Genomic DNA, 10,046 nt, shown 5'->3' with positions numbered 1-10,046 from the left:
GGTGGATACACAATTGACTTGTGAGTGGGGGTAGAGGAATAGTGACTTATACCTTAGTGTGGCTCAGTGAAGCTGCATTTTACACAGGGCAGAGGAAGCAATCGTATAGGTATTTGTCTCAGGTGAGCTGAGGGATGACGCCCTGTCCCACCCCTAACCCTAACCCTAACCCTAACCCTAGTCCAAACCCTAACCCTAACCCTAAACCAAACCCTAACCCTAAACCCTGACCATCAACCTCACCCTAACCCTGACCCTAAGCCTAACCCCTAACACTGACCCTAACCCTAACTCCAACCCTAATACCTGACCCTGATCCTAACCCTAACCCCTAACCCTAACCCAACCCTAACCCAAACGCTAACCCTAACCCCTAACCCTAAACCTAAAACTAACCCTTAACACTTAACCCTAACCCTTAACCCTAATCCTCTAACGCTAACACTAACCTTAACCCCCAACCCTAACCCTAAAAACTTAACCCTAACCGCTAACCCTAATCCCTAAACCCTAAACCCTAACACTAACCACCCTAACCCTAACCCTCTAACCCTAACCCTAACCTCCAAACCTAACCCTAACCTTAACTCTACTCCTACCCCTTCCCCTACCCCAACCCTAAAACTAACACTACCACTAATCCAACCCCTACCCCCTAACCCTAACCCTTAACCCTAAAATCCTAACCCTAACCCCTAATCCTAACCCCTCACCCTCACCCTCAACCTCACCCTCACCCTGACCCTCACCCTCACTCTGACGCTGACCCTAACGCTAACCCTAACCCTAATGCTAACTCTAACCCCTAAACCTAATCCCAACCCCCAACCCCAAGCCCAACCACAACCCTAACTTGTAACCCCTAACCCTAACCTAACCCTAACCCTATAACCCTCACCCTCACCCTACCCTAACCCTACCCTAACCCTAACTCTAAAACCCTAACCCTAACACTAAACCCTAACCCTAACCCCTAAACCCTAACCCTAAACCCTAACCCTAAAACCCTAACCCTAACTCTACCCTAACCATAACCCTAAACCCTAACCCTAAACCCTAACCCTAACCCTAAAACCCTAATCCTAACCCCTAACGCTAACCCCTAACCCTAACACTAAAACCCTAAAACCCTAACCCTAACCCTAAAACCCTAACCCTAAACCCTAACCCCAACCCTAACCCCTAACCCTAATCCCTAACCCAAACCCGAACCCTAACCCAAACCCGAACCCTAACCCTAAAACCCTAGCCCTAACCCTAAAACCCTAACCCTAATCCCTTACCCTAACCCCTAACCCTGGCCCTAGCCCTAACCCTAGTCCTAACCTAACCCCTAACCCTAACCCTATCTCTACCCTCTAACCCTCACCCTCACCCTCGCCCTCGCCCTATCACTAACCCTAAAACCCTAACCCTAAAACCCTAACCCTTGGGTGGAGAGAACCTCTGTTCGCAGGATTCAGAGGGGATTTCGGTATCCCGTTTTCCACACGGAACCATTCTAAGTAGTCTCTGACCTTCGTTATTCAGGGCTAGAAACAGGAAGGATTTTATTCACTGTGGATGCGGCCCCCAGTTGTCGCAAAGCGAGGCGGTGCCGCCAACATGTGTGCTGAGGAGAACACAGCTCCGCCCTCGCGGTGCCATCCACGCCAGGGTCTGGGTTGAGTAGAACGCTGCTCCGCCTTCACGGTACCCCGAGGTCGGTGCAGAGGAGAACACAGATCTGCCCTGGCGATGCTCTCAGTGTCTGGGCTGAGGAGAATGCAGCTCCGCCCTCACAAACGTACAGCGCTGGCGCTGGCGCAGAGTCGCAGACAGGCGAAGGCGCACAGTCACAGGCCGGCGCGTCGCAGGCGCAGAGTCGCAGGCCGGCGCGGCGCAGGCGCAGAGTTGCACACCCGCGGTGGAGGGGGAGGGTCTCCGCGCAGGCGCAGAGACGCACGCCGCGTGGGCCTGAAGGGGCGCGGTGCAGGCGCAGAGACGCACGCAGCCGGGGGAGCGCACAGAAAGGAGGGAACATCAGTAATCTGAAAAGCCGGGTTCAGGTGCCCCCTGCTTGCAGCCGCGCACTACAGGGCCCTCTTGCTCACGGTGCTGTGCCAGTGCGCCCCCTGCTGGCGACTAGAGCAACTACAGGGCCCTCTTTCTTACAGTGGTGACCAGCGCCCCTTGCTGGCGCCGGGGCACTACGGGGCCCTCTTGCTCGCAGTATAGTGACGGCACGCCGCCTGCTGGCAGTTGGGGACATTGCAAGGCTCTCTTGCTCACAGTGTAGTAGCAGCACTCCCGATGCTGGCAGCTGGGGACACTGCCCGGCCCTCTTGTTCCAAGTGAAGTGGCAGCTGGGGACTCTGCCGGGCCGTCTTGCTTGCCTCGTAGTGGGGACACGCTCCCTTCTGGCCGCTGAGGGCACTACAGGATCCTCTTGCTCAGTGTGGTGGCAGCACGCCCCCTGCTGCCAACCAGGACACTGCGGGGTCCTCTTGCTCACAGTATAGTCGTGGTACGCCCCCTGCTGGAAGCTGGGGACACTGCCGGGCCCTCTTGCTGGCAGTGTTGTCGCAGCACAACACCTGCAGACAGATGGGGACTGTGCAGGGCCCTCTTGCTCCAAGTGTGACGGCTGGCGCCCCCTAAAGGCCGCCTTCTACACCACTTAAAGTCGGAGTGCCAATTATTAAGCCATCAGTTCTGGAACTTGATGTCCCAGTTCTTGTCTAACTTGGAAGATTTTCACCAAGGGGCAATACAAAGATGGCAGATAACTTCATTGAAAAAAATACAGTGTGAAGAGCTTATTGTAGAAAAATAGGGAGGAGTAGACTGATCGTGCAGGAAAGCAGCATATGAGTCCTGTGCAGGGAATTTTATTTTGGACTTCTTCACATTCCTGCCTCTGTCTCAAGTCTCCGCCTGTTTTCTTTGTCTGGTTTTCCTGCTACTGCCTTAGGTCCCCAACTTGCCCCACTTAGGCTTGTGGGACCTCCTCACTGTTGGTTCAGGCACTTGTGTGGTGATCGATCCAAAGCCATTCTGGTACCAGGCTCCTTCCCGCCATCCCAGGCAGGCTGACAGCGGTCACATTTGGACCTACTGCATCTCTTTTGAATGTGCTTCTCTGCCCTAATCTGTACTTATGGTGCCAGGTTTCTTTTAAGAATGTCCGCTTTGTCCTTATCAGCATGTAGCTACCAATATTGTGACATTATTACTGCAGAGTGAATGATGACTGGGGCATCTTAAGAGGATTTCTAGGGTGTTTCTTTCTGCATAGGTATCTCTTCTCCCTCCTACCCACAATTGACAAGTGCCCATCCACTCCAGCATTACAGATGCCACTAAATGTGAATTTTTGGTGGTCCCTCCAGGTGAGCCTTCCCAGACTTTCCCTTTTCCAGGAGCTCCCCCTCCTGTTCATGTCTAACTATTTATCTGCTCTAACAGAGCCCACTATCCTGTGTCTTTCCCAAAAATAGTGAGGGGACGATTATTGGAAACCATAGGAAATGATATGCATGTACACGAAAACTTTACAACTTACACAAATAATCACTCAAAATCATCCTTACACTAAAAATGCAAAACTATACAATTTTTAGAAGAAACTATGGAAGAAAAGCTATGTGCCTTTGGGTTTGGTAATGAATTTTAACAAATGACACAAAAGGTTGATATACACAGAAGAAATGACAATGTGGATTTCTTAATATTTACAGTTTATACTCTGGAAAAGACCTTGTTAATGGAACAAAAAGACAAGCCACATATTGAAAAAAAAATTGCAAAATACAGGTCTGAGAAATAATTTGTATTCAAAATATATACAAAATTCTTAAAACTAAGCAACAAGTTAAACAGCTCAATTAAAAATGCACACAGTTCTGAACAGACACCTCACCAAAGACGATCTACAGATGGCAAGTGAACATACAAAAAGATGCTCAACATACTAGAGAACTGAAAACCACAATGAGATAGCACAGCTGGTCTATATCTGTTAGAACTGCTAAACTCTAAAAAAAATGACAAATTGCTGGAGGAAAAACAAGAACTCTTTTCATTGCTGGTGGAAGACAGTGTGTAAGACCAGAATATGCCACCCCAAAATATGATAGTAGGAAACCAGAATATGCCACCCCAAAATATGATGGTAGGAAACCAGAATATGCCACCCCAAAATATGTCCCTTTGGCATAAGAACTATTCTGAGCTGATGACTCTGAAAAAATGCTAAAAAAGGAAGTTCTGAAAACAGAGTAGAAGTTACCCTTGTGTAAGGAAAATTTACATCTATAAACGAAATCCCCATTTAAAAGATCTCTCTCTCTCTCTCTCTCTCTCTCTCGGCACCAACCAAGAAGAGAAGGATGACTAAATCATTAAAGAGTCTTATCAACAGAGAACGCATGGAGTTAAGTCTGTATAAGAAAACTTACCCTTGTCTACTGTGCTTTTGCTTGTTACCTCCCCACTACTGAGCCTCAACTCTTCTTTCTTTAAGTTGAAGATAGCATTTACACTTGAATTGAAAGCCACCTGTTGGGGATTTACCCATGTTTTTAAACTTGCCTACTTTTTTCTCATTTTAATCTGTAATTTGTTACAGAGGGTCCCATCTAAGAATTCCGTAAAGGTAGAGAGAAAAATTATTTTTCCTCCCCTATTACAAGTTGGGCAGTTTTTCCCAAAGCTAAACAAGTCTCACCTTACTATCCAAAAATCACATTCATAAGTATTTTGACAGCTACTTTGATATTATTTCCAAACAAAAGCTACCATGCAATTATGTACAGAAGCCCTATTCATAATGACCAAAGGAAAAAAAGGAATCAGAAAGTCTTACAACAAATGACTGTGTGGGAACCCACTCAGACATCAAGAGTTGTTATAGGGGCCGGGCACGGTAGCTCATGCCTGTAATCCCAGCACTTTGGGAGGCCGAGGCAAGTGGATCACGAGGTCAGGAGATCGAGACCATACTGGCTAACATGGTGAAACCTCGTCTCTACTAAAAAAAATACAAAAAAAATTAGCCGGGTGTGGTGGTGAGCACCTGTAGTCCCAGCTACTTGGGAGGCTGAGGCAGAATGGCATAAACCTGGGAGGCGGAGCTTGCAGTGAGCCAAGATTGTGCCACTGCACTCCAGCCTGGGTAACAGAGCAAGACTCTGTCTCCAAAAAAAAAAAAAAAAAAAAAAAAAAAAAGGTTGTTCTAAAGATTATTTAAATGAAAATATTTGAGATACCGAAGATAAAGAAATCTTACCAGAACTTACTTTATCTAATTAAAGCAGAGCTCCCAGAAAATACAGCTGCCATTAACCCCATCCAAAGAGTTTCTTTCAAATTCAGCTGCCAGGAAGACAGCCTACACATTCCCATTAGCACTGATAAATGAAAATGAAATCCTAAGCTCCCAACTGACTGAACAGACCCACTCTTGGCTGAGGGGATCCCAGAGTAACTTTCAAAACTGAGTTCTCAGATTTACAGAGGGTCCCATCTTAGAATTCTGTAAAGGTAGAGAGAAAATTATTTTTCCTCCCCTATTACAAGTTGGGCACGATAGGATGACAGGGGTCAGATACACCTCATTATATCCCCTCCTTTGCTAACCATGATGAGGCTTTCTTCCCTAAGGATTTAACAGAAACAAGCCTTTCAAAAGACTCCACCACTGATTTCAACCAACTGCCTGAAGCTGCCTCTCCTCTCTTGCCTAATAAGAGACCACCCATGATGGAGAGGTTCTGGACAGCGTACACAGGATGCACAGAGTGAGTTTTCATATCCTCTGCTTCAACTTTTAATGTCAGAGGGCTGAAAACTCCACCCTGGGATCATGTTAACACTGCCGTTTTTTTGTACATTGGACCCATGAAGGAGCAAGAAACTCAATTGAGCATGCATGCATTTCTCCTTTCAGAAATATGCATGACTCCTCCTAGAGCTTATTAAATATGTGTATTTGGCCATGCCACTCAGTATAAATTACTATTTCCTTTACCTCTCCCTTGAAGTGTTTGTTTCTGACTTCTGGCTGGAGGTTATGCTTCCTAGCCTGTCAGGACTATCCTGCAGGCTGCAACCCTTTACAGGAAATAAATCTCTCACTGGGTGCAGTGGCTCATGCCTATAATCAAAGCACTTTGGGAAGCTGAGGCGGATGGATCACTTGAGACCAAGAGATCAAGACCATCCTGGCCAACATGGTGAAACCCTGTCTCTACTAAAAATACAAAAATTAGCTGGGCATGGTGGCGCATGCCTGTAGTCCCAGCTACTTGCGAGGATGAGGCAGGATAATCGCTTGAACCTGGGAGGTGCAGCTTGCAGTGAGCCAAGATCACTCCACTGCACTCCAGCCTTGGCAACAAGAGTGAAACTCCGACTCAAAGAAACAAAAACATAATGAAATCTCTCCTTTCCGAATTTATGAAGCTCATCATTCTTCAGTTGACAGCACTAAAAAGTTCAAAAAGACCTTCCATACTCTCCCACAGAAGCCCTAGAAATCTCTATTTTGTTAATCATTTTGGATGCCTGAAAACTTGTAATCCAATGAGTAGAAATGTTGGTACCCCATTTATAGCTGTCATCCTGCCAGTTCTCAGGAGTTTGTATAAGTCTAAATCTGCAAGGGTCTCATCCCATAAGGACCCTTGTCTCTTTCTCTGTTGCCTTTGTCCACTGGCTCTGGCAACTGGAGTCTTTCTTTCTCCTTGGCTATCTTTGGATATGGGGGCTCCATCTTCTGTGCCACCTTAGGAAATGCCTTTTGCATGCATGGATAAGTCATTAAAAAGCCTACAGTTTGAGTAACATTTTGAGTGAGTACTCTCTGAAGCTGGGTTGGAATCTCAGGCTTCTTTGTCTGAAAATCCTTGGGCTAGAATTTTCTTATCCTAGCTTTGGTTTTGAGGCCTCTCTGTTCTCCTCTTGGGTTGGCAGTTATTCCTGGCTTTTTGTTTCATGGTGTGTCTGTGATCTTGGTTTTGCTCCTTTCAGAGGAACTTCTCAGTTGACTAAATTCTCCCTTCTCAAACCTCTGCTGACTGTGTGTTCCACCAATATGGAACTAATTCTGTCTACTTCCTTTCCTGTTTGCATGACTTTACCAAGAATTATTTAGAACTTTAATAGTTCTTTTGAGAAAATTTTGATCTTCCAAATTGCTTCCTTTAGACCTTTCCTTTCCTAATTGAGTCTCTCAACTCCCTATAATCACTGAAACTTTAGGCACCCCACTCCATGCCTTGGAGCCTCTCAATATGCTCAAGGATCTGCAAAAGCAAACACCTAACGCTGAAAAATAAAATAGAAACAATAAAACAAAATTCCTCAGCTTCATACGATTATATGTCAAAAGAAAATCTTGAAAATCTTAAAAATCTCCAAAAACATTGGTGAAAAAAAGCTTTAGCCCTCATATGAAGAAAATAAAAACTTGTTCCATTTTCCAGAAACACAGTTCTAATACAAACATAAAATGGGGTAAAGACAAAAACCAAGTCTTCTATATAAACTAGTGAATTTTGTATTTTGTATTATTGTCATCACATTAGTCAGGGTTCCCCAGAAAGGCACAATCCGTAGGATATATGTAGATAGACAGATGAGAGAAGGTTCACATAATTATGAAGGCTGAGAAAGTCCACGATAGGCTGTCTCCAAGTTGGGGAACCAGGAAAGCTGGTAGCATTGCTCAGTCCATGTCCAAAGGACTCAGGATCAGTTAAGCCAATGCTGTAACTCTCATTCTGAGGCCAAAGGCCTGAGACCCTGAAGTTCTGATGTCAAAGGCAAGAGAAGGATGTTTCAGTTTCAGAAGTAGATAATTCACCTTTCCTCTTCCTTTTTGTTCTATCTGGGCTCTCAAGCAATTGGATGGTGCCTGTATTAGTCTATTTTTATACCGCTATGAAGAAGTACCTGACTCTGAGCAATTTATAAAGAACAAAGAGGTTTAATGGGCTGACAGTTCCACATGGCTGGAGGGGCCTCACAATCATGACGGAAGGGGAAGCAAAGATATCTTTCTTCACATGGCAGCGGCAAGAAGTGCTAAGCCAAAGGGGAAAAGCCCCTTATAAAACCATCGGATCATGAGAACTCACTATCATGACAGCAGCATGGCAGTAACCACCACCATGATTCAATCGTCCCCACCGGGTCCCTCCCACAACATGTAAGGATTATAGGAACTACAATTCAAGATGAGATCTGGGTGGCGACGCAGTCAAACCGTATCAGTGCCCATCCACATTGGGTCAGGGTGGATCTTCCTTATATCAGTGTCTTCCAGAAACACCCTCACACTTATGCCCAGAAACTGTGCTTTACCAGCTATGTTAGTATCTCTTAATCCAATCAAGCAGACATCCAAAATTAACCATCAGAATATTTACGCCTGATTCGTGGCTAAAATTTCAAGATGAAAGTTATGAGATCTCTATTTGTGTTTGTATGTCTATTAATGTATGTTCTGTATATGTGACTTTTCTTAACTCTAAATAGCACTGCAAAATTCATTTATAAAATCCTCTAAAAGTGTTCTATTCTAACTTAGATTGGAAAAAAAAATCATTGATAAATATTCCCCAAACTCCTAGAAATATAAGAACCGATCCAAATGGTTTTCAAGTTAACACGATTTGGATACAACTTAGTTAAATAAGATATATTTCACATTTTCTGTGTAATAAAACAACTATGTTTTCAGAGGAGTTACCATTATTAAATATAAAACAAACAAGTTCCTTTTTTTTTTTTTTTTTTTTGAGATGTAGTCTCTCTCTGTCACCCAGGCTGGGGTACAGTAGTGCGATCTCGGCTCACTGCAAGTTCCGCCTCCTGGGTTCAGGCCATTCTCCTGCCTCAGCCTCCCGAGTAACCAGGACTACAGGCACCTGCCACCACGCCCAGCTAATTTTGTATTTTTAGTAGAGACAGGGTTCCACAGTGTTAGCAAGGATGGTCTTCATCTCCTGACCTCGTGATCCGCCTGCCTCGGCCTCCCAAAGTGCTGGGATTACAGGTGTGAGTCACCATGCCCGGCCAACAAACAAGTTTCTATTCTGCTTGAGTGCTTACAAGAAGCTAATATTATACTTACTAGATAATTAGAATCAAATCTATAAGCTTTAAGATTTTAAGTTGTCATTCTTATGAAAAACATTATTTCCTTTTTTTATGGTGAAAAGATACACATCTACTTAGAATCAGCCAGCTGGACTCAGTTTAGATGATCCCAAGCTTGTAGGCAACATCCAAAGCATCGTAATCAGAAGCCAGTTGAACATATGCCTTCTTCTCTCCATCAGACCGAATCAGGATGTTGACCATGGCCACATCCACATCCCAGAGATTCTTCACAGTCTGTTTGATCTGGTGCTTGTTGGTTTTAACATCGACAGTGAACACAAGCGTGTTGTCGTCTTCTTTCTTCTTCATGGCTGACTCAGTGGTCAGTGGAAACTTGATGATAGCATGGTGGTCAAGCTTGTTTCTCCGGGGGGCGCTCTTCCCAGGATATCTGGGCTGCCTCGGGAATCGCAGTGTCTTGCGACGCTGGAAAGTGGGTGAGGTGCGGATCTTCTTTTTTTGGGAGGCTGTGGACACATTTCAACACCTGCCTTCTTGACCTTTAAAGCCTCTGCTTTGGCTTGGGCTTTAGGAGGGGCAGGAGCTTCCTTCATTTTTGGTGCCATCTTGTGAAAAGCGAAAAACATTATTTCAATAATAAGTATAATAAGTTTTTTACAGTAAATCTGCCTAACAGTAGTTTCCAAAATACTTTTGGTAATTTTTAACCTTAAAGTAAGCTAAGTAAAATATTTCCATTAAATGTCTACATCATTTATAAATAAGATACAATACTAAAACATTAATTGCTGAACATAAGTAATTCAAGTTTATATACTTTTGGCTTATTTTTACAGAGAAACTAGGTATTTTGGCCTGTTAATAAACATGTTTTTGCCTACCACACTGAGAAATTGAGACGGAGCGACACAGTCTCAAAAAAAAAGAAAAAGAAAAAA

General features: G+C 44.6%; 1 pseudogene; it reads right to left on the bottom strand.

Annotated features, from left to right (window-relative positions):
• Window positions 1-5,221: 5,221 nt before the first annotated feature.
• Window positions 5,222-9,713, bottom strand: LOC140712547 (large ribosomal subunit protein uL23 pseudogene; annotated as a pseudogene).
• Window positions 9,714-10,046: the final 333 nt, after the last annotated feature.

The sequence above is a fragment of the Chlorocebus sabaeus genome, chromosome 10, assembly GCF_047675955.1.
Source record: "Chlorocebus sabaeus isolate Y175 chromosome 10, mChlSab1.0.hap1, whole genome shotgun sequence".
In the NCBI taxonomy this organism is placed as follows: domain Eukaryota; kingdom Metazoa; phylum Chordata; class Mammalia; order Primates; family Cercopithecidae; genus Chlorocebus; species Chlorocebus sabaeus.
This window is presented reverse-complemented; position numbering and strand designations above follow the sequence as displayed.